The sequence below is a fragment of the Xiphias gladius genome, chromosome 22 (assembly GCF_016859285.1).
Source record: "Xiphias gladius isolate SHS-SW01 ecotype Sanya breed wild chromosome 22, ASM1685928v1, whole genome shotgun sequence".
In the NCBI taxonomy this organism is placed as follows: Eukaryota; Metazoa; Chordata; class Actinopteri; order Istiophoriformes; family Xiphiidae; genus Xiphias; species Xiphias gladius.
In genome coordinates this window covers 12,246,474-12,271,894 of record NC_053421.1, presented here as the reverse complement: position 1 = coordinate 12,271,894, position 25,421 = coordinate 12,246,474, and the positions used below count along the sequence as shown (strand labels likewise).

At 39.4% G+C, this 25,421-nt stretch overlaps 1 long non-coding RNA gene across 3 annotated transcripts in view; it reads left to right on the top strand.

Annotated features, from left to right (window-relative positions):
- LOC120784493 overlaps nucleotides 1–25,421 on the top strand; it is a 95,950-nt gene that overhangs the window by 40,156 nt on the left and 30,373 nt on the right. For 2 of the 3 annotated variants that reach the window (XR_005706450.1, XR_005706452.1), the window contains exon 3: nucleotides 7,976–8,112. This is a non-coding gene — a long non-coding RNA (uncharacterized LOC120784493). Of the gene's footprint in view, nucleotides 1–7,975; nucleotides 8,113–20,367; nucleotides 20,450–25,421 lie in introns of those variants that run through there. The other variant, XR_005706451.1, reaches the window with a different exon arrangement.

Here is a 25,421-nt window from a genome sequence, read left to right as displayed (position 1 = left end):
TGCTACTGGACATATTGAACAGAAAACAGAGGCAATGAAATGAGCCCACCTGGATACACATTAATGACAGCTGCTGTGTTTATTCTGAGTGTGTCCTGAAAAGAAAAAAAACTCTGTAATGCATCACTGGTTTGATTGACTTTAACTATTACACTTTGTGTGAAAACATGCAATAAATCAAATTACATTCTTGTCCAAGGACACGTTTTTACATTATATGAGCTTTATTAGACTTTGTATGTCTAAATGAACACCACCGTTGACTGTTCAAACTGTGGCTTGAGACAAAAATGGAATCTGACACCACCTTGCATCAGGCCCCCGAGCTTGTGAGAGACAATATGTTGTTCTAATATGCAAATTTTGCATTAAGGATTCTGTGAAAATGAGTCTGTGAGATGATTACACCATTAAAAGTTAGCATTAGCCATGTAGTATGTTAATCAGGCCAGATGGGGCCATTCTGTTTGTGTAAATCAACTCCCTCTACTTTTTTGTTGTTAGACCTGGAGAGATAATCCTTAACAGGCCTTTGAAAATGTTTTCATTAGAAATATACCGTATCTGTGTGTAATATATTGGTCAAAAAATTTATAATGAAGTATACAACTTTAAAAAATCCACCCTTAGATACCCTCATACTATGAAAATTGGTCTGTGATGTGCAGCACATCCCAGGAGTTATTATATGATCAAGCGGCATAATTTACTTTTTGGGTGAATCCGGTACCTTGAACCTTACTTGCATGTGCATGGCCATAAGAACCTGCTGTTAACTGCCAGTCCCCATAATAGCTGTTACTGTAATGAAATCTTATAACCCTAATACCCAAAATGTATTTGCTTACTATTTCCTACCATATCCTGTAAAACAAACTACACTAGCCAGAAGTGCTAAGTGTTTGGTATCAGCAAAAACTCTACAATTATGAAGACCTCCTCATTATAGAGGTTTCAAATATAAACAGTAATAATAAAGCAGATATACAATAATGAAACAGCTGTCTGCACTGTAAACTAATTGTTGACTAACAGCAAACTCAGCCTGTTAAGATCCATTATATTTATCCCCTGACTACTGTCATTATCCTAACAATGCCAAACAAACTGTCTCTCAAAAAAACCCAGTATCCCGCTTTAGCCAAAATCAGTATTAGTTTTCCACCACTGTCCCTGGGCATGTTCTGGCTCTCTGTCTCCATAATCCGGGGCATATTCTAAGATCCTTAACCCAGCAACAAGCTTAGTTTTTGGGCTTTAGTCCAGCTCTGCTCTTGGGAGGTCCAACAACTCCTCCAAACCCCCTCTAGTCATGTTTTTGGCATGAAGGGTTTTTTATTTTCAATCATGCTGTCCCAATCCCCAGGACAATTAGAGGTCGTCACAGAGCAGTTTATAGAAAGTGCAGAGCAACAGAATGTTGTTTTGGAAAGTTGTAATGGTCTCTTGTGCAAGTGAACAGGCTTGGAACAGCATTAAAAGAAAAAGGATGTGAAAACAGAAATAGGTTGCTTATCTTTTAATAATTTTTACCTAACGTAAAATCTTGTTTATTCAAATCCCTCAGGAGTCGAGGTTGCCCAAGAAAATTAAACGTTATGCATACTCGTTCATTGAAATTCCTCACCAGATCGTTTGCAAACTCTGAAATGTGAATAGAATATATTTTAAGCTTTCCATTGCTCGTGCTCATTATGTCAATTCAATCCAGAAGTAACATCAGAGATCTGAGGCTTTGAGGCACATAGGTTATATGGTATCACACAGTGCTAATAAACCTTTACCACCTGTCGTATTTATGCTTGCAGTATAGAATGTTTGTTGAGAAAACAGCTAATTTCCTTGCCTTGTGTCATCACCCATCTTCCAACATCATGTAAATGTGCACAGCATCTGGTGCAACAAATTCCTATGTGGCCTACATTTTTACACTGAATATTTGTTTTTGAGCAGCAAATTAAGGGAAAAACCATTAATCTAATAAATCTAATGCTATCAAATCAAAATCAGCCAATGTTGCTTAGCAGCCATTTACCAAATCTATTAAGCACAGGACTTTGAAGTTTAAAATAACCACGGTGCACTCATTCACCTTTCATCTGTACGCCTGACTCCAGCAGCCAAACCAAACACTGCTCTCTCTGTCTCCCTCTCTCTTTCTTTCTCTGCCATTATCTTGTCAGCATGAGCTCACTGTCTGAGCCAAGCCCAGTGATGTCATTTCCTTCATAAACAAGGCCAACTTCCTCTTGAGGGTCCATATCAGCTGAGCTTATCCTGTGAGTGCCCCAGTGGGACTTGAGTTCATTTTAGAGTGTCCTTCCCGCCCCCTCACATACAGCTAAACTAATTTTCTACAGCTGAATGAGACTATATTCACTATTTACTCTGCTCCAGACTTTGTTTAGTTCTACACTGTTTGACAAATAATGAAAATAGGCTACTGGTATACTGCAGCACCACAAAATACCAGGTTAGTGGGAGATGTTATGCCAAAATCATCCCTGTGTACATATGGAGTCTACTTTACTTCAAATGCTTTCACTGAGTGAAAGCATTTGACTTACTTTGGGATTTTGGTGAAGTAGCTTTGGTTTGTACAGCAGTGTGGATCAAGGGGGAAACCGCAAAGTATCCTTTTGTCAAAAATTCTCAGGCACCACAGTATGTAGAATTCAACAGCTTCACTCTGTTCGACCTTGCACTCCTGCAGATTTATTCAAGCGGAGTTTGTAGTTCTGTAAATCAGCAAGGTAAAGGGAATGACTACAGTATGAAATGATTTTGGAGGAATGAAGCACAGCTGTAGCCTGTCTGCATCAACATAGGATGGGGTTACTGTATTCAGCCAATGTAATCACAACCTCAATGAGCATTAAAGCTGCTTGTTGCTGGTGGGGCGAAAAGGGCCCTGTTTTCTTTGCCAAACCCCCTCCTCACTCTGTTTCTCAGGGAGTGTTGATATGGGTTAGGATTTTAAAACTTTTACACACCCATTTGTTTTAAAAGTTCACCACATGTGTTATCAGCTGAGCCGTGAATGTGGGAAAGCCCCGCAGGCAGAATGACGTCATGCCCTGTGTAAAGCTAGATATAGTTTTAACACACAGGGGCGTAACTGGGAAAATGTAGAGGATGGGAGAGATTGCTTGAAAACAACTGAAACCAATGAAAACAAACAAAGATAAAGATGCCAACTAACTGTTAAAGTGTAAGTCTCGGCTTTGGCTTTTCTGTGTACCATTTGGAAAGCTTCAGAACTACACTACATTTGATGGTTTGATCTGTTAGAGACCAAAGCTTTTGGTGATAACTCCAATATCTGCATCAGACAGTGTATTAAATTTGAATTCCAGTAAGAGCTTTGAAACTCTCATGCTTGCAGCAGTAGTATCCTTTATAATATGAAAGTGATGTTGATGTTCTGGCCTATATTGATGTTTTACTACCACATGGCTAAAGAAATTGATTTTTAGCTTCAAATTGATTTTTATGTGTGCTAGCCCTTTAAAGACTCTGGCATAGTCAGCTGTTTACTGTTGAAATGTTTTAACAGCTAAAGTTCCGCTGCATGTGTTATCAGTTTAGTCATTATGAGCAAGACGCCCAGTGGCAGAGTGACAGAATTTCTAGTCTAAAACTAACACAGGGGCGGAAGTGGAAAATAACAGGGAATCTTTACAAATACTTGAAATTTAAGAAACATTGAAAACATTGGAAATAATGATGGCTACAGTTTTTTTGGACCAAGGGATGATGACACACTGTAATTCACCCACAGTAGAAACTTGAGCATGCTGAAGAATTTGATTTTGACGAGAATACAAACAGTGAGCGCAGTGTCTCTTTATTGCTGAGCAGAGGAATAGACGATGGACTGCCTCTTCAGAACTGGAGCCTACAGTTTAGATTTCACAAGAGGATGTGGCCTCTATTCAGAAAACCACTGGTAATGCCTAATAATTTTAATAACAGCTTGTGACAAGAAGCATGTTTCAGCTGAGGACGTAAAAACTGCTGTAAAAAGTCAATTCAATCTCCAAAATGCAGTTTAATATCCTTATCTGATGGTGTAATATTGCATATGGAGTTAATACATAAGGTTGACATAAGTCAATATTACTGTATTTACATTCCCAGAGCAAAAATGACTTATGAAGAATGGTTAAAGCTCAGCATTGTAATAATATCTCAGGATACCATGTGGGACCTCATTACATGATCAACTTACTAAATATTTTACCCATTCAGATTACAATAAATGTATTATAATTTGAAGGTGTTTACATATTAGAAATTTGATAGTGGGGTATGATTTTCTGGTGAAGATTGTAAGACCAAGACATCACACAATAATTCAAAGTAAATTTAATTTCCCCTCCAATCTATGTCACATTAATGATATTAATATTAATAGGCACATTAATAAGGACATTTGGAGTTGTAGTGCCTCCTCCACTCAACAAGGGTTTTTTGATTAAAAGAGGTAAATCAGCCGAAGTCATGTCAACACTGGTTCTTCCTCTACAGCACCACAAATAGAGAAATGGTAAACCACTCATGCCTTAAAACTAAAAGGGAAAAGGCTGTAAGGAAGATCACATCATCACTATCATCACCACCATGACCAGTGCACAGACCAGCACCATCATCATCATCTCTCAGAGCTCAGCACACTAGCCTAATAACTCTGAGACTTGTAAAAAACATGACATCATTCTTTTTTCCCCTTCCTATAACTCTCCAGTGTATGACTGATAGAGCTGAGGGGCAGGGAAGTAGTTTTGTAAATGATTGGATGTGTTGGCATCTGCAGGAATTGACAGCTGCTTTGCTGTCTACATCTCACAGAAAAGGCCCAGTAGGAAAGTTGACATCATTCTCATGCTTCAGAACAATAACTGGCATCCCTCATCCGCTGACATAAAATTGACATATGTGTGGAAGAGGGCTGAAATATATGGAAACAATGGAAATCATTGGCCCTTCTGCACAAATCATCAGCTGTTTGGCGTTCTGGAAATAAATGGAGGGGATTGAAGTGTTTTAGCAGACCAGCAGACTTGCCAGAGATGTGGTCCATAAACTGTATGGGTTAAAACCTTCCTCATGAAATGCTGTCACGCATCTCAATGTGATCTTCCAAGTGTATCTATACTGTAATGTTTAATAACCCTCTGGAGTGTGACTTCAGTCTGCCCTCGGGCTAATTGACATAATTTCGAGACACTGGGAGCACAGTGTAAAACTTGAAACTAATATAAAAATTGAGAAACGAGAGGGTCGAAAGCATTTGAAAAATCATAATCACATTGGAGGGCTCAAGGTTAAAAACCTAAAACCCAACATGTGTGGATCCAAACATAGAGTACTAAGCCTCCCCCAACCTCCAAATGGTTTTGATACTATGAAGTAAATTAGTGAAACTTAGAAGCAAGGGTTCATCTGCCGTAAGTGGTTGAGAGAATGATTCTGCTGTGTTAGACTAAAACCAGAAGTGCTACGGGCAAAATGAATTAAATCCTACTTGCTGGGTAAATGCTACCCGACTTGAATCGTTGTGTGTACAACTCCTCTAGTGAATTAGCACCTGAAAGTGACAGCATGGTGGGAAAGGATGACCGCAGTGCTAGAAAGGTGTGTGTTTGTTAGCTGTCAGCGGTCTCCTAAGGAGAAAGAGAGAGCATGTGTGTGTATTTGTGGTAGATGATGTGCCACAGAAAAAAAGGCGAATTGCCACAAATGCCAGAGACACACTCATGCATGCGCTTACACACACATCTACAACAATGGGGTGTGTGTTCACAGAGAGCTGACAGCTACAGGCGATGTCATCTTCTTAAATCGAGCTTTATCAATAAGCATCAGTTAATGTGTCAATGTGTAGTGTGTGAGGAGTGTGTCCACATGCATATTGCTACCTCAATGACCATCTATGTCTGTTACTTTTATTTAAAGTAATTTTAATCTGTAAATACAAAACTTGCCTGCCACCTTAGACATGTAAAAAGTAGAGAGTATACTGAACATGTGCAAATGTCAGTGTGTGAATTTGTCTTTGCTCATGTTTACCTACTCTCACACACTGTATTAGGCTAATTGCTCATTTCACTTTCTTCCTAAGTGCATTTCCTCTGATGACCATTAGATGCTGAGTCCAAGAAAATTCTCACTTTACTTAAGGATCGTTGCTTCTGTCTTGACATACAAAGTCACATCACATTAAAAGGCTTAAAGAGAGGTTGAGTTGGAAGCTTGATTTACAAGAGGTCTAATCTTATCACTCTTGGCTGTGCTGCTTTCCACTTGCTAGTCACTCCAACCAGGCCCCCACCCTATTTCAGTAATTTTTTATTATGTTATTTATGCTGTTAACACTTTGGGACTGGATCAGTGCTCAAAATGTTGATTGCATTTAAAGTTTGAATCATAGCTTCATGAGTTGGTATGATTGAGATGGTGCCTGTGTCTTGATCGGTGCCTGCGTCTTGATCCACAAGTCCTGATCATGAGAGTCTACTGATAAAGATGATGAACTCCATACAGATCCCAGTACATAGGATGCCGTCTTTGGTATCATTTTCTTCCTGGCTGACTTTTTAATACAACATTCCACAGTATACTGATCCTCTGTCTGTGTGTACTGCCTTTTTGTCTCAAAATCAGGCACATACTGTCCAGACTGGCCACATTTATAATCTGATTCATTTGAATCAACATGTCCAAATCATACTGTATGGCTCAGAGTGTAGTATTTTTTAGCAGGGTAATGTGGTTCTCACATGATTAGGAAGAAGGATGAGTAACTCCTTTCATTGTTGGGACCACCGGATTTTGGTAACTCCATATAAGGGCCTGTGGGCATTAACAATCTGAATCACTGATATAAAATGAAACACAGAGCAGAAAACCATAGTAATGAGAGCAGAGTTTGTCATCCACACATCCAGTAGGATACAGCACGCTGTGAGGTTGACTCAGTCCTCTAAGGGGTGATGGCATCACTGTCTGAATAATGAAAATCTTAAGCCCCAAGAGCTCTGTATACCTTACACCTTTAGATGTGTTCTCAGGCACATTGCAGCTTGGTCCCTGACTCATGTGAGTCATGCTGATGTCTTTATAGGAAACACTGTGTATTGTGTTTAAATCAATGAGGAAAGGAGTTTGCTAGCTGAATCATTAGGGTTACACTTTACAAACCACGTGACTCATTTACCATGGTCCATAAAGGAACTTCTGTGTATCAGATCCTAAAGCATGATCTTGCAGTCAGATCTTAAAGTCTGACAGTTATGCGATTAGACATTAAAATTAGTGAGTTCCTAAATAATAAGTGAAATATTCAAGGATCTATCAGACTACATGCAGCATAAGTTACTATAAGTAGCATGTCCGGTGCTTGGAGCTCTACCTCTTTCGTAAGGATGTGACAAAGCTTTAGCTGACTGCCTCTAAGATGCTGAAAATCCAATCATTAAGTGTTGACAAAAGGGGCTATCTTGACATCCATGGAACAACATCTTTATTGGGAGAGTGTTTGAATCAGATGGTGAATGTAAGTTAAACTTCAGCATGTGACCCCTGGGCCTCCATCTGATCAGAAGGTCGCCTGAAGCTCTCACCTTGGAGTCATCATACACACAAACACACACACACACACACACACACACACACACACACACACACACACACACACACACACACACACACACACACACACACACACACACACACCGTTGAACATGTTTTCCTTCCTGTGGAATGACAATGCTTCCCTGTTTATCCAGTTACCATAAAAACACAATCAGCCACAAGTCAACACTGAATGACTCCAAACAAGCTGGATTATTGCTCTAATTAAGCTTTAATAAGCCCTTATTAAACGGCCGCAGGCCTCGTTAGGCGGTTCATTAAGTCATTTCATCCTTTTATTCCGTCATTAAGTCTCTTTTCTTCTCTCCTTTCTTCTCAGGGAGTGTGGGAGCGGTGAGGTCTGGGAGATCACGACCTTAATTCTCTCCAATACAGACAGTTTAATTAACACTGGAGGAATCCTCACTGGCTCTAGACCTCTACAATGGGGATGTTCAGGGGAATTGGATTGCCAAGGTAAGGCAATAAGCTAATGTGTTTTTTACTGGCAATATACACTAATAACCTTTTAAATTACATCTACCAAGTTCCCTGTATTTATGATGTAATTAGATGGTAATAATGAATGCAATAAAATATACAAATTTATGAATATACATGTAATTTAACAGTATTTTAAATAAATGTCTGATAATGAATAACAGTGGTTTCATTTAATGTTAGCACATCTTTTATTCTTTTTGTGACCAGACCCCAGCATAAGATATAAGGAGCAAAGGAAATGTATAAATCTATATAATCTACATTGGAGAATGACTGAATGTACTGGACAAGGATGTATAAAACTATTGTAACTGATTGCGGCAGAGGGTTACTTCTGTTAGTACAAACCCTTTATTATACATAGGACTACTGTATGTAAAGTTTTCCCACAGTTGACACTGACATTGTAGATGCAACAGTTCTCTAAAAGTTCAAAATGGTGCTATCACATCATTTCTGTGTAGGCTGCTTACAGTTAGAAACAGGAAATATTGACATATTACATCCATAAACCCACAAAACCAAGTCAGAATGTGAAAGTAAAGACAATAAAACATTCATCACATTTTGAAAGCACCCCGAACTGGCTAACCAGCAAAACTTTTTATGTGTTTGACAAGTAACCATCCATAAGCTCATGGATTGTATGGTTTCACATGCAAAGTTAGTATTGAAAGTTTTGTTTAAAGGTTTAGGCTTTATGATGTTTTGGTGGCGTTTTCTCAATGTGCTAATTTACACTTTGAAATTAACTTTCCCCTCAATATGTCTCACTGGCTTGTCCTCTTTATACAGAAAGTATCAGTTTGAGGATGTAACATGGTTTAACAATACATTTCAGGGATTTGTGGAACAAATGGTTGTCATGCATTTTTTTGACAAATATTTACTATATTTACTGAGAAGTTAGATTTATCATGATTAAACACAAAGAATAACTGAAACTAGTAGACAGCAACAAGATGCAAAGACACACACACACACACACACACACACACACACACACACACACACACACACACACACACACACACACACACACACACACACACACACACACACAAACACACACATCCTTGAAACCAATTGTCAAGATTATAAGTCAAAAACACTAAAACCTTCCCTTTGAACAGTGCAATACAATATGTTCGCCCTAAAGCTAAAGATTACAGTTTGCAACACCTGCATGTTTTAGTATCTGCTGTGAGGGGGGATTTCCAGCTCTGCATGGAATAATCAGAGGTGAACCTTGCATGCACAGACCTTCTTCTCTTTTCATACCAATAAACAGCAAAATAAAGACTGTTTGCTGTTAGCAGTGAAGAAAGTTATACCCCAGGGAATCTCAAGGGATAGATGTCTTAGTTCTTGCAATATAATACAGTTTCTTATTGCATAAAGATCAGTGTAAATTACGTGTTAATGTATGAACATGGATAGGTAGAAAAGCAAGTGAATAAAAAAACCGGAGATGTGGAAGTCTTAGCTATGCTGGTTGGCTGTGGGTGGAGGTGTGTATGTAAACAGTGATAAAATACTGAAACAGTATCAAATGGAGACTGGGCCAAATTTAGCCATCAAAATGTGTGTGTGCACACGAGCATGCGTTTGCATGATTATTAGCAGTTTGGATCCTGCTGAGGTGACAGATGTTCATGGCAGAGGTAAGCAGAGATGAGGTGTGGTGTCCAAATTAATCCACTGGTGTGTTTGTGTGTGTGTGTGTGTGTGTGTGTGTGTGTGTGTGTGTGTGTGTGTGTGTGTGTGTGTGTGTGAGAGGGGAGTACTCTTTCCCATTGAAGTCAGAGAAGCTGTCCTTCAACTGTCTCTGCTGTCTTCACAGCATTGTGTGTGTGTGTCTGTGTATTTGTGTGTATGCTGACATGATTTAGTGCAGACAGGTAAGACTTCCACCTTCAGCCATGAGGTAATTGAGTTTGCTGAAGCTTCAGCAGATGTCCAAACCCCAGGATTCACTCTCTGCCTCCTTCTATTTTCTCTTCCTGTCTTTGTTGTTTTGTTTCTAAAAGCTAATGTTTCACTTTCATATTCTTCTTGTTCTCCTTGTCTCGCTCATTTTCTCACAAACTGCTGCCGTGGATCATTTATTTCAACTGACTTTGGGCCACACACACACACACACACACACACACACACACACACACACACACACACACACACACACACACACACACACACACACACACACACACACACACACACACACACACACACACACACACACACACTTACTCAACATACACTAGATTTCTATACAGACACATACACCACAGACTGTGGATGTTGACTGAGAATGCAGATAAAAATACACCCACACAAAGTCAGAAACACAAGGAAGTTGTGGTTTGGATGTTGTGCAAAATTGAAGTTTGTGTATAGGAAGATACGCAAGAAACACAAACAAACACACATACACACACTGTTACATTTTAAGTTATTAGTTACACAATTATAACCATAAGTTCCATTAAAAAGCAGAAGCTCTAAATGTCTGTACCTTTGTGTAGGGAGAAATGAAACTTGTGAAACTCAAAAATCTACATTTGAAGTCATATATTGGTTTAGATTTTTTACATTTTGTTGCCTCATTTAGAAAAGACATTCTGCTGAATCAGGGATGCTGTAAATGAGCCTTTACAGCCAGTTTCCTGATGTACTGAGTAAATGTTACAATGTCTATCCACCTTTGCTGCACTTTTTAAAATGACGATTATTCTAAAAAGATATATAGATTTGACATTACATCATTATAGTGGGTAGTCTCCAGTTTAATATAAATCAGTTAAGTCTAAATCTGGAAATCAGGGGGTGAGGCTTTGGATAAATACTGAGCCCACAAGTCCATGGTATGCAACTTTGTCTGCTGGGTTAGTCAAGCCTTAGCTGTGTGTTTTAATTGGCTGTAATTGTTGCTGTAGTCTACTCAATGAAAGCAATCAAAGGCAAGCAATTAAAAGGACCTTGGTCACCAACCCCAGGGGCAGAATTTGTATGTGCACATAGAATATACAAACTGACAAACACACACTCACACACAGGCAGTAACCCACACATTTCCTGTGTTTCATGTAAGACAGTCTTTTCTTCTTTTTCGTGTTTTTGGAGAGGAAGTGCGAGTCTAATGACTTTTCCTTTTCGTCACAAACGCTACATCTGGGCTTCAGTCAGTACCACTGCGTGTGTGTGCATGTGAGAACCTTTATGCATATATGTATGAGTTTGTGAAGGGCTTGCCACATGCAGGTTTTGTTATGCATTTGTTAGAGGCTTCACGTGTATTTACGAGTTTGTGTTTTTGGGAAATTTCGCGTTGCATTTGTTGTTGTTTCTGAGAGAAAGTTATGCTTATATTTATGTGTTCATGGGAAATGTGCACAATTAGCTACTGTTGAGTATTTTTGGTCTGTCTCTGAAAAGTAAGCTTGTCTCTAAGGAATTTTACACATATGGATGTTTCACATTTGATGTGGCCATGTGCACTCGTGAGACACTTCTGTATGTGCTTATAATGAAGCAGGACCACACAGTACTGTGTATGTGTACAGTTTGTTTTTGCATGCACTTCTGCTTGGTTCTTGTAAACACTACTACCACTGAGACCTCCAGCAGTTTGTAAAACTCACTATTTTTCAGTTTCTTGTACTACTTACACTCTTCTATATCAATTGTAATCAATATTTTAATTCTTAGGAGAATCAGTGTGTACCAAGCTAAAATTTCAGTTATAATTTGCTGTAGTAATCTATCATATATTTATGATGGTTGCTGCCAAGACTTCTCCTGGCTTTTCCAGCAGTGTCCCATTTCATTATTTTAAAGCTTTGAGGAGAATTCTACCCTGAAATCATCAATGAGCATTTTTTTTCTTTATAAAATCAAAGTTTTATGAACAAATGGAAAATGTTTTTTTTTTTTTAATTATATGTACATTATATATGAAATATATTATATAATTGGAGTGGTTACTTGAACTGTAGCAATGGTTAAAGACATTATGCATTTGTTTGGCACTACAATGTGTGAAAGTATTATAATTAAATAAATTTCCTTTGGTTTTATTTGTGATGGCATGTCAGTCTTGTCTAACTTAACCAACCAATATTTAGTACTATACTCCCATCTTAAACATAATATCAGTCAATTCATAAATAATGTGGCTTAATTCCTTTCATGCAACCACAACTGGTTCTGCACAGTCACCTCTGGGATCAAATATCTCAAGCAATGTTAAACAATCAGGTGTCCTGCTCTGAACTATATCCTCAAAAGACTGAATAATTCTTCATGGGTTGCCAGGGTGAAACAAGGTTAGCTAATCCCACAGTGCTTGGTTCCTCAAACTACAGCTGCAGTGAGCTTTAGCAGTTTGTTTGGGGCCACAGAGTAAGTGTTTTCCTCAAAAGGAGTACCCATTCAAAGACCAAGATTGGTGCTAAACTATGAGCAAGTGAATATTGAAACATTATTTTAGATAAAATGAAAAACATAATCAAAAGCAGTCCTATGATTGGATCCAAGGCCTTTGCTGAACTCTTCCTCCAAACTCATCACTCCCCTTCTCTACCTTTGCTCCCCAGTGCCAACTCCATCATTTCCCTCACTATGTCTTTGGCTTATGAACACCCACTCTCCTTTTCCTTCCTTATCTTTCTCCCTCTCTTTCATGCCTTTCTTCCCGTTCCTCCCTCACTCTCTCCTTGCCCTTCAACCGCTCTGTCCTCCCTCTTTTCATCCCCTACTCCCAAGCTCCATGGGGCAACTTGGGATCTCAACACTGTCTGTTACCATGTTCCATGTTTCTTTTGTGCATGCATGTTTCAATTTCAAATATACTTTATTGGCTTTGTTTTTTTATTTTACGTTTTCCCGCTGCAAGCCCGAAATTTAACACCATATACAAATTCTTTAAAATTGCACAATTCTATATACCACCAAGGAAGTTAAATGAATACCGAATAAAATAATCAGCACAACCAATTCAACACGTAGTGACAACACACGTACATACACAACCCCACACTCACTGACACACCCACCATGTACACACATACTGTAGTGCCAGATCAGTATGCTGAATGCTATTTCAACAAGCAACACAATAATGCAACCAATCTAAATTTCATTCAGACACCTAGACAGCTACTATTATAGGCTTACTCACCGGTACAGATGTTAGTCCCTCAGAAGAAAGATATTCTCCTTGAGTTTGTGTGCTTGAGGAATTCATCACCATCTGAATCCAGATTTAAACTCCTGCAGAAGTTCTTGTGTTCGTCTTATGTCCAGTTGTAGGTAATCCAAGGAAATCTGTTTTTCCATTTTGGCTTGTAGGTGTGCCCCTTATTTTTTTGGGGGTATGCCTTGCTGCTGGTATCGACTGGCTACCGTTGCTGCCACCGCCAGTGCCACTTGACTGGAACTTGACTAGTATGAATGAATCACCTGATCTACTGCTGTCCTTTCTAAATGTAATTAAAAACATATTAATTTTTCAAATTGATTAATTGGGCGATGATGGCATATGTCTAGCTATCTTGCTTTACAACAGTCTCAGTTTGAAACTTAACAAAAAGTTTTGATATTGGATTTGGATTGTTCACTTGTTGAGCGTGTGGCTCAGAGCCAATAAGGTCAAATGCCCTCACGTAGGGATGCAACATGATATTTTTATCAAAGCAGCTGAGTGGTAGAACTGAGTAATCCATCCATGTGACTCAGGGCGGGGAGCTGTTGGACAACAGTAAAGTTTAATAGGCCAGAGTAAAATCGCGACCACTGGCCAAAGCTACATAACTCATGGTGATTGGAGGAGTGGACACTCACAAACTGTTCAATAACAGAAGAAAAAGGGCAATCATACGTAAATCTCTTCTCTCACACTATGATAAAATAAGGATAATTCAGTTAGCTACAATGCCAATTGAGAAAATAATGGAACACTATCATTACAAAATATTTTAGGAACTCTTAATATACAAATGAGATTTTAATTTTTTTCTTAAAGGAATACATAGCCAGTTAGCGTACAGAAATAAGAGTGGCATTGATATTCTCATCTAACTCTTGGCAAAAAAGCGAATCAGCATATTTTCCAAAAATGTTTATGGAATTTTATTTCATGTGGTTCCTATTTACATAAATCCAGCAAATGGATAACATATGGTTTTAATGATTTTTGAATATTGAATCGGTTTAGCAATTTAATGGAGCAGCAATTTAATGGAGGGGATGATTTGGGTTTTGCCTCTTCATTAGGAACATGTAAAGGGACTTCATTTCTCTACCTCCCTCCTGCCCCTTTTTCTTTCTACTGCTCTCTTCAGCTCTCCTCAAAACCCCTTTCTCTCAGCTCCACTTCATCAGCAGGGAGACTACTGTTGCAGTTGAGTTGAGTTCATTTGAGGTCAGACAGACAGTGCGTCCTGCCCCGGGGAGATACAGACTGGCTACCGACCAGATAAGCTGGAAGCAGATGTCCTGTCTCTCTCTCAATGTTGAGGCCGAGAAGAGCTCTTGAGAAACCAAATCTGACCATTACAGCAAATAACAATAATAATAATAAATGAAATACTGTCTGTCTCTTATTTGACTATCATTCCCTCTCAGCCTCCCATACTTCCTCTCCATCTCATCGCCCTTGTGCTCACACACAGATTTGAATGATTTATTTATGTCAGCATAAATTACAGCAATAATCTCTGGTGTACCGAATGAGAATCAGATACTGGTTCAGTTGATGTATTAGCAGTGATGTTTTGTGGTGCCTTGATGCTAGCTAATTTTGATTGGTGTGTGTCTGTTTTGGGGTTGGACAGAGAAACAGGGTCAGAAAGTGTACGAAGCAGTGAGAAAGGCAGAGAGGCAGAGGCAAACACGTACCTCAGGCTAAACCCTGCAGTCATAGGCAGGAAGCTGATATTTTCCCAGACTTACTTTACTCTTTTTTTTGGAGTCTTATACGACAATTGTAGCTTCCTCTGAGGGGCTAATAATACAACAGAGCCATTGTGCATTGCGTTGTTTCCCTTCGCCTGATATAGCAAGAGAGAAGGCGTTTGCATGCAATCATTGTGGTTGGATGGAGTCTTTATTGCCATCAGATTGGATTGTTACACCACATCGTAATAATGCACTATTATAGTCTGTCTCAGATGAACATGAATACACGGATAACAGTGCTCCAGCTAGTAGCCACTCCAAAGTTCTCAATTTCTTGTGTCTCTTTTACGCTGGTGCTGTAGTTTTTCTTTCAAATAATTTCTTTTTAGTTGGAGAAGCTGTGCAGTAAGTATGTGAAATGTGGGAAATATCTCATAACTGGATGTGTGTGGAATTACACTAAAGCAGACATGCAGAATAAGAAAGACTTTGAGGGTTGATAAATTGTTACACGTGCAAGTGATAGCCAATGTGGATGTTTAGTACGATACAAAGCAGCAAGCATGTAAAAAGCAATATTTGATTATGACTGCATTTACAGAGATGGAACCATAATTACACACACAGTGGATGAATACACTTGTAGACAAGTCAATGCCAATTGAAGTGAAATGTTTTTTAATAGAAGGCATTTAATACTTCACAAAAAGGGCATACAGCAACTACAGATTAAAATTAGCAGAAGATTATTTTGTTTAAATGTGTGTTCACACAGAATTCAAAGCAAATTTGACTGCTGGACCGTTTATGTTCTTTTTATCCCAAACAGCCAATGTATATATGTATGTGTCCACATACATTAGCTGTATGCTAGCTAGTAACATATCCACTGGCCCTGTGTGTTTGGGTGTGTGCCTGTGACTGTGACTGATTTCAGAACACATCAGAAACTTGGAATTGCATGGGTGTGTCTTCGCATCAATTTGATGCCCTTGGCAATTTCACATCTAATCTCGTTTTTCCATTGACATTATATGCACTCGCGCTGCCCCTAAAATTCGCTTTGCTTTCTGTCTGCGAGACCAAAAACAATTGTTGTAGGTGCAGGTATATGTATTTAGTCTTATCCAGGTAGGATGTATGCGGTCAGCATCATTATCATCTTTGGATGAGTTTTTTATGAAACTTTGTATAACTGTTGTTATATCACAATTATTAATTGTTAATCATGCATTGTTTCCCATAAACTGAATCCCTACAAATCTGATTAGCTAACTACTTTACGTATTGTGTAACAGTAACACTAACAATGCTGCTCCAAAATCTGATATTCTAAAATCTTGTTCTATCTATTGCCATTTCAAAATACATGAACTGTATGAGAAATAAGGACATGATGTATAATGATTTTATCAGCTTTTAGTTCCAAATGCCTTAAGCTGTTTCAAGGGTTTTTTTGTTTTTGTTTTTTTTTTACTTTAGGTCTTCAAAACATTGGTTAGTAAACAGCTGAGAAACTGTAATTGCATTTTTTTTTAGATTAAAAAGATCCAGAAGGGCAATATGTGTCTTATTTGTTCTGTGGGATAGGGCTGAGTTTTATTAGATACTGAGTTGCAGGCAGGTGCAGCATTGGAAACAGTCCCACACAGACCTCTCACAAAGACTGAATGTGAGATTAAATTACTTGTTAAGATGGATGGTTTTTGTAGTGTACTTGACAGAGCCTTCGCATTCCCCTTATACCTATGCTATATCTATACTGTATGAGACACATAGACGTTTAAATGGTAAATGTTTTGCTAAATTTTTAAACACACAAACCTTCACTTATTACTCAGCTGTCCTGGACACTCACATGATCAACAGTGGTTGAGAGATTAGGTGATAATATAAAATCACAAGGAAAGCATTACTCTTACATGAGTTGGGAGGGGAAAAAAGTAGATTTTATGACCCAGACAGCACACCATTAATGAGACAGATCACTGTGTATCCCGGCTTACCCTTGGTCATCCCCACAGACAAAGCAAACTTAGCCTGTCTTGCCAGGTTGACCAGTTTGTCTCTCTGTGTTTGTGTGTGTCTGTGTGTGACTGTAGCCTTGCATGCATCCTTATCTGTTCATCTGGCTTCTGGCCTGTCTCGCAGTTTGTCTCCACGTTTGGCTAACCATGCATCTTTCACTTTATCAGTAAGTCTATCAATTGCTGTGGGTATGTGTGTGTCCATGGGTGAAATGACCACTGGGTGTCCCACTGTGTTTACCACATGCTCCACTCCATTCTCTTTTCCTCTTAACCCAACCTGGCTACTCTACCTTTACCACCCATGTTTTTCTGGCCTGGCTTTTTGTATTATACTGAATGGTCACATTATTTAGGGTTTTCCATCCTCGGGGTCTGGGGCCCCATGTGGGGGCCCTGTGGGTAAAAGTGGTACTCCATGAAATGAAATCCAACGGAGAAAACAAAACAAATGTAAAGTAGCCTACATGAAATTTTCATACATATACATTTTGCTACCTTCTAAGAACAATATATCTTAACAACATAATAATGATTCAACCAGCGCTCACTCGATGAAGGTTTTCAGATTTTAGGGTCAAGTACATCTTTTCTTGAATCTCTGTGTCAGGAGAAAAAGACCTGGGAACCACGGCATAGCCAGGAATATCCACCTTTACTGAACAGATAAAGTAATGAAAGCCACCTACAGAGAGTTAAATGATACTAACTGAAAGAAGGGAAACAATTTTGCAATGCTGCATACTAACTGTCGAACAGCAATGCACAACCACCACAGTCTCAAAGAAATCCTAAACCATAAAAGTGAAGGGTTTTGATATTTTGATGCTAATGATATCAAAAGGTTATTCTGAGAATGAACCACTAACACCCTCATTTCCATCAGAAGCTACTACAAAATCCTTCATCCTCTCTCTCCACCTGATTTCAACTTTGTTTTCTCTCCTTTCATGGTCACATTCTCCAGTAGTCAGAGACAATATACATCTATTTTGTTTTTGCTAGAGCTTGTGAGTGCAAATACTGACCTGTAGGCCATATGGTTGGTGTGAGTCTAGGGGAAGTGCATGTCTGTGTGTATAACCTTACCTGTCCGAATCCATGACTTTGTTTGTGTTTGTCTACATGTTCAGTTTGTGTGATTAAGTGTGCAGATATACCCATTTGTCTTTGTGTGTGTGTGTGTTTGTGTGTGTGTGTGTGTGTGTGTGTGTGTGTGTGTGTGTGTGTGTGTGTGTGTGTGTGTGTGTGTGTATTTCTGTCCGGGTCTCTTTGCCCATGTTTTATCATTAAGGCACTAATTACCTGTGAGTGGATTTAAAAGGACAGGCGTTTTTAGTCCAGAGACAGGAGGTGAATTGGCGTGGCCCAGTCTAGACTGATCTGGATGATTAGAAGGTGTGCCACAGTGGCATGGAGGGAAAAACAGAGGATCTGGCACAAGGAGTGTTTTTGTTTTACCTTCTTCCTTTCTCTGTTTTAACAATTTACAAAGGATGCCAGAAAAAGAGGGCTAAGCTTTGCAACACTTATGGCAAAATATGAAGACAAAATGTTTGTGCTTCGTCTGATCCAATTACATTATGGCATGTTTAAGAGTTTCTTTTTGCTGATCGAATTATTATTATTCCCTTGAAATGTGCCCATGAGGGCATGTTACTGATATTAAGTTCATTCAGAACAATTAAAATAAGTGCTTGCACCTCTTTGCCCTGCTGTAAACATTCACTTGTGCCCTCTTTAAACTTTCTTGCAGTCTCTATTTAAAGGGTAGACGCTAGTAAAACTACCCAGCACTCTGCTCTCCCTCTTTCTCTCGGTAAACCTAGCCATCTGTCTGCCCTCCACTTTTGACCTTGTTTTGATGAACACTGTGTTTTGTGTGTGTGGGTGCATGCATGTCGGTGGGCTTTCGTTGCAACCTTTGACCTTTTGTGACTGACAGGCTAAATCTAGCCACACTGCCTCTCTCTCTTGCTCTCGTCTCCTTTTCTCCCCTCTGTTTCCTGACTGATAGCTTGTCAGTGGGACAAGCTTTCAGCCTCACACACACATTATGTGTGTGTGAAGGTGGGTGGGTGATTGTGTGAGTGCCACTGTGAGAGGCAGGGAATGAGAGCATGTTCAAGTGTGGTTGTGTATAGGTTAAGGTGTGTGCACAAGCTTAGGGGGTCACAGAGGAAGACAGAGTCCAGACATCTCAAAAATAACAACCTATGTAGTCGTGAAGCTGTGTTTTTGATTGTGTGTGTTTGTATCTGTGTGTGTTTGTGTCTGTGTGTCACTGGAAAGAGTATCTGGTAATTATTTAGTCAGGCTTTGACCTTTGACCCTCTCCTTTGACCTCCCACATCCTGTTCAACCTGGGAGAAGCTGGACACACATTCATACATATGCACGCCCGCCCACTCTCACACACACGCACAAACATATACTCAGTCACACACACCATGGGGTTTAGGGGGTTTGTGTTTGTGTAGGCTCGAAGTAAATATGGAGGTTTAGGGATTTTCACTTATGTAAATAATTTAGGATAGAATAACATTAGTGCACTATCAAGGAATGTATCCAAAACTGACCAAACATTTTTCACAGATAATAACACACACATTAAGTGGATAGAGCTGACATTTAGCTTTATTACAGCCCATATTTCCATAGCTATCCCCTGTATCCCTGTCTCTTCTAAGCCATTTTATCAAGAGGGGCAAAACAATGATTTACTCTAAAGAGTGAGGCAGACAGAATAGGAGAAAAATATGTAATGGCAGGAAAGGAGGAGGTGATGCACAGACAATGTGGGAAATTGAGAAGTAAACTGTAGTAAGTAAACTTTTATTGAAAGGTTTTTGAAAATTACTGCAAGTAACGTTACTGTTTATTGATAACTGCATAAACCAGGCTGTTTTTTCATTAAATTAAATTACCCAAAACAATACAGAGTATCACATTGGAAACCAAGATTCCTTTCCTGCCAATAAAATAAAGGAGAAGAAATTCAGCAGGAGTAGCTCTGGGCTCTTTCACTGCTGGATATCATTACTTTGTTCTTTTGTGATAACATCTACTCAGAACCATATATTAGTCTTCATTATGCTCAGGCTTTGTGCATTCATGTGTGAGTCCATGCATATTGGGTATTAGCATTCACATATGGTGTATACAGTTTGTCACGTTATGTGTCCATATGCTGTATGTCTCTTCGTGGTATGTAATATCATTATGTGTAAGAGAAGGAGACATAATTGTCACTTTCTTTTTTAAAGCACATTAATGCCTTACTTCTAATCTCATATCTTAGTGACATCCCCTCCACTGTGATCACCGACTCCATGACCCCTGGCTGTGCAGCCATAGTCGCTGATGATGAAGAAACATTGCAGACAGAAATTTAGTTGTGGTGCAGTACATATGGTGCCTTATCATCTTTATGGTTATGAAAGAATAGCTATAATGGGTTAACCTGGTTAATGTTATGTTTTTGCTCAGGTTGGATTTTGATGTAGTAATTCCACTAACTCTTCTCTAAGACTTGTGGTTGTATTGCTATAACCATATCTTATCATTTAAAATATCCCAGCAGTGATTGTAGCAAATATCATCACAAGATGCTTCAAAATAAAACATAAAGAAAGAAATGTATTGGCACATGATGACATTTATTTCACCGGTCTTCCAAAATGATCAAACATTAAAACACACACAATGAAACTGAATGCAACAGTATAGAAAACAAAATAAAAACAATAAAATACAGCAGTGAAGTGGAATTCAATAAAATCACTTGAAAGTGCAGACTTAGTTATGGTCAGGCTTGAGTTTAGCTGGAGGGGGGAAACTTTGTTTTTAACTGCTGGGGCTGGGTGAATGGGTTGACTTGGTGCTTGGGTGAGATATTTGCTTGGGCAGTGTGTGTGCAAGTGTGTGTTAGGGTGAGGGTGTGGTTGTGTTTGTGTGTGGATGTTAACAGATGTCTGTGTATGTAAGCCAAACAGCCCCTATCCTTAATTCCAGGATGAACTTGGACTTCCTCCCCTTTCAAGTCTTCTTTTCAGCCCAGACTGACACAAGACATTTCTAAATTAGTCACCTCCTAGGCAGTTCTCCCTTACTGAGATGTTTATTGTTCTTATAACATGTTTCTATATTAGGCAGCTTATGCAGCCACTACAGTACAAAATATTGAAACAATGGTTTGGAAACTAATTAAAGCAACTATATGTACCATAATACAGTATCACAGTATCTTTTAAATTATTCTGATGGTGTGAGTTTTGGTTTATTGACATACTAACATGGGCATACATTTCTGTCTGCCACAGTGTGTTTTTCAATACAGCCAACAGGAGTCAGAAATGTTCAACTCCTAACCATAAGGGGCTTTCATATCATCTTTGCAACATACTGTAAGTAATTCATTAGATTTCATATAACTCTTTAGTTATTATATTAGTATCTCTGTTGACTAACCACTTGTCCCTCAGAACAGTTTCCCGTGTCAGTTTACTCATCAGACTACTATGGTATGTCTTTATATTGAATACACCGTATGGCGCCCATGTGAGATGTTCTTTAAATTCCCAAACGTGTTAGTTGTCAAGGCTGCAGATGTATACTTGTTCAATGTCACCTCACAGCAGACCTGACCCTGGTGACTTTTCACCTTTTGGAGAGTGAACTTTGACCTTTAGAGAAATGACCCTTGATCTTAACAGGTCCTAATGGTGTGAAGAGGACTGGTAGTGACAAGAGACAGATGGAAACACACATACATGTAAAGGCTGATACATTTGTGCTGGCACACAGGCATTGGGACACACTAATTGAGTGGAAAGTGTATTGCTCTGCAGGCCTGAGGAGTGACAGGAGAACCATGGACACACAGACACACACACACACACACACACACACAAACACACACACACACACACACACACACACACACACACACACACACACACATGCACGCACACGGAGCTCGGCTTACACAGGAAACTGCTGAGACATGCAGGTCATGTCTGTTTCCATGTTTATGGACCCAGCAGACATACAAAGGCTGACAAGCAGACACACACTCACTATGTGTGTGCAACTGTCTTTGTTTCATACTCTGTTGGACAAAATTTTGGCTAAGACTTCACTGTCTGTTTGATGGAGTAGTGGCTGGTTTTGTCTGCCCAGGATTGTTTTATTACTGCTGTTTGAGAACATGTATGCAAATCTGCATAACCTCCTGAAGAAAATGCATGGATATGGCACCTGCATACACCTTACCTACCTTAATTGAGTTTTCTGAAGGTTAAACTGGACACAAACTTATTTGTTTTGGCCTCTGAGGGCTTCCTTCTACTAAAATAATGAGCCTCGTAGTTTACACTTTACTAAACCTCCCCAGTAGACCACAGATGGCCTTTCAATTACCAAGCTAAAATATGCAGAATGGCAATGCATGGCATTATCAATGAGGATGCAAGAGGGATCACATTCGCAGCGCCTCATGAGCAAGCAGGCAAGCGCACACACACACACACACACACACACACACACACACACACACACACACACACACACACACACACACACACACACACACACACACACACACACACACACACACACACACATTTGCAAACATGCTCAGGCACATAAGCAGACAAATACGAAAACATATAGCGTGTATACACACACTTGCATGCATGTATCGACACACACTTGCGCACGCACCCACAGCCAGATTACTTTGCTTATTTGCTTAGCAAGCAATCTTTGTTGGGGTCACCACATCTCACCCCTGGACTGCACCAATCCATAAAGCCAGCCCTCTGGTACCTGACAAGCCAAGGTATTTGTAGAGCGATCTGAAGTTAGTTTCGGTGCTGCTGCTGACTCATTCATATCGTACTGGAAATTTCAGATTTAAGATGTATGAAGTATGCTGCAATAAAAGACTGAGTGTCGGGTTTTCATTTCTGAAACTATAAACTCATCCATCAGGCCATTTCTTCTCTGATTTTGCCATGATAACTCTTCTACACTCATTATGTTAAATGATAGAGGCCAAAAGTAGCATTTAAACTGAGAAAACTGACCTTTTAGTTATTAAGATTTGGCAGTGGAGAGTTAAAAGTAAAAAAAGTGGATAGTAAAAGGAATGGAAGTATTCTTTCCTCACTCTCAAATCACATTTTAAAGTTTGCTTTCAAAGTCAACTACAATATTACTGAATACGAAAACATGTCTGTCTCTTGGATATTTTCACAATTCTATAGTGTTATGCTATAATTATTAGTAATAAATGTTTTTCTTTTAGTGGCACTGTAATATGCAATGCCATTGAACATTACAGTACAGGAGCTTCAGTCGCTAGAGAGAAGATGCCAGTCAGAGGCACAAAATCTGATGTTTTGTCACTACAATAGGGTGTAAAATAGTCCACCATAGTTGCTGAATTAATCAAAATTGTATTCAAAATCCCAAAATAATGGTTTTTGTTCTTCATCCAACATATCCTGCATGACATGCTGTGTATTATACTGAATTTATATGGTGCTTTTATCCAAAGTGCTTTTAAATTCGCCTCTCATTGACCCATTCATACACACTCACACACATACACCAACAAGCTACTTTGCGAGGTGCTGGTCTGCCCATCAGATCAGTGTGTTCAGTGTCTAGCCCAAGGACACTTAGACATGTAGACAGGAGGAACCGAGAATCGAACTGCCGACCCTGAGATTACTGGCCGACCCATACTACTTGCTGAGTCTCAATCACTTCTGTGTGCAACAGAAATTAAATTTGAGTGCTGGAATGATCAAATGCTCACCCCTGTAACGTTTTCTATTTCGAAACTGCTACAACCTCCATCTGTCTCTGAACATGGTGAATGCTGAAGTCTTGGCATAGAGCACTGGAGCAATTAATTGTGGCTGATGTGTCTGTTTTTTATCATTTGTTTGGTGAGTTGACCAACAGCCAAATTTTCCAAAACGCAGTAGATTGCTTTAACACAAACTAAGATTTATTTGGCCAAGAAAAGATAAAGTTTTAGATCCAAGAATCTGGCAAACTTGCACTTTTTTACTCATTATCCAGCTGAAAATAACATATCTGCACTTGCTTATACAATATTTATAGAATGTATGCTGATAGATGGAGAAACAACTCGTGATGGGGAACCTCTGTAATCTTTACATCAGTGTGACAGTTAAATGTTACTTTTGGATGCTTTTAGTGTGAAATGTTTGCCTAAACTTGTCTTTTTTCAAACAGGGTCATCTTGTGACATGGTGAGATGAAGAAGTATTGAAAAGCTGTATGTATGCAAGTCCTACTGTTTAGGAATATATAATTCTCTATTGATATGCTAAGAAGACATTTGGGATTGGGGTTTTAAAGGCAGATATCCACCCGGGAGTTGTGGGCTCACTGAGAGTAGCTGCATAATCAGCTCCACCATCAGCTAACTGATGTTCTGCATAATAGAGATGGGATTTCTGGGTCAGTGTGTGTGTGTGTGTGTGTGTGTGTGTGTGTGTGTGTGTGTGTGTGTGTGTGTGTGTGTGTGTGTGTGTGTCTGTGTATATGGTGGGTGTGTGGCTGTGGTGGTGGGGGTTTGTCCTTTTATCTGCATGGATATGTGCATGTCTGCATGTGTCCTATCTGCATGTGTATGCATGTGTGGAGTCTATGTCAGTATGTTTATCTCTATGTGTGTATGTGTGTCATGCATGCGTGTGTGTGTGTGTGTGTGTGTCTGTGTGTGTGTGTGTGTGTGTGTGTGTGTGTGTGTGTGTGTGTGTGTGTGAGTGTGTGTGTGTGTGTGTCAGGGGCACTGACCTCTTTCCCCACAGGGAGGACAGTCCCTGTCTCATTAGGGAAGAGAGATTGAGAGTGAGACAGAGAGACAGACTGACAGACAGGAAGGGAGAGAAAGAACAAAAAAAGCAGGAGATGGGGACAAAGAAAGACAGAGAGCATCAGAGGAAGGCAGGCCTAGAATGTATTAAGGGGTCAAAGTTCACTCATCCATTACCACAATGAGCAGGAAGGGCCATGGCAAAGGAGGTCATGAAGTTTTCTGAATAAAAAAAAAAAAAAAAAAAAAAAAACAGACGCACACACAACTCCCACTTCCCTCCATGGGGGTATATGTCACAATGCAGACTTGACTGCGGTTTAATTGAATCAAGACGCAGTGTGTGGGTGTTTGAGGTTTAGGAAACAGGGGAAGAAGGGATGTGGGGGTGGAAGGTAGAAGAGTGTGTCTGTGTGTGTGTGTGTGTGTTTGTGTGTGTGTGTGTGTGTGTTTATATATACAGAAAATCTGATTGTCAGGTCCCACGTGTGCACCCA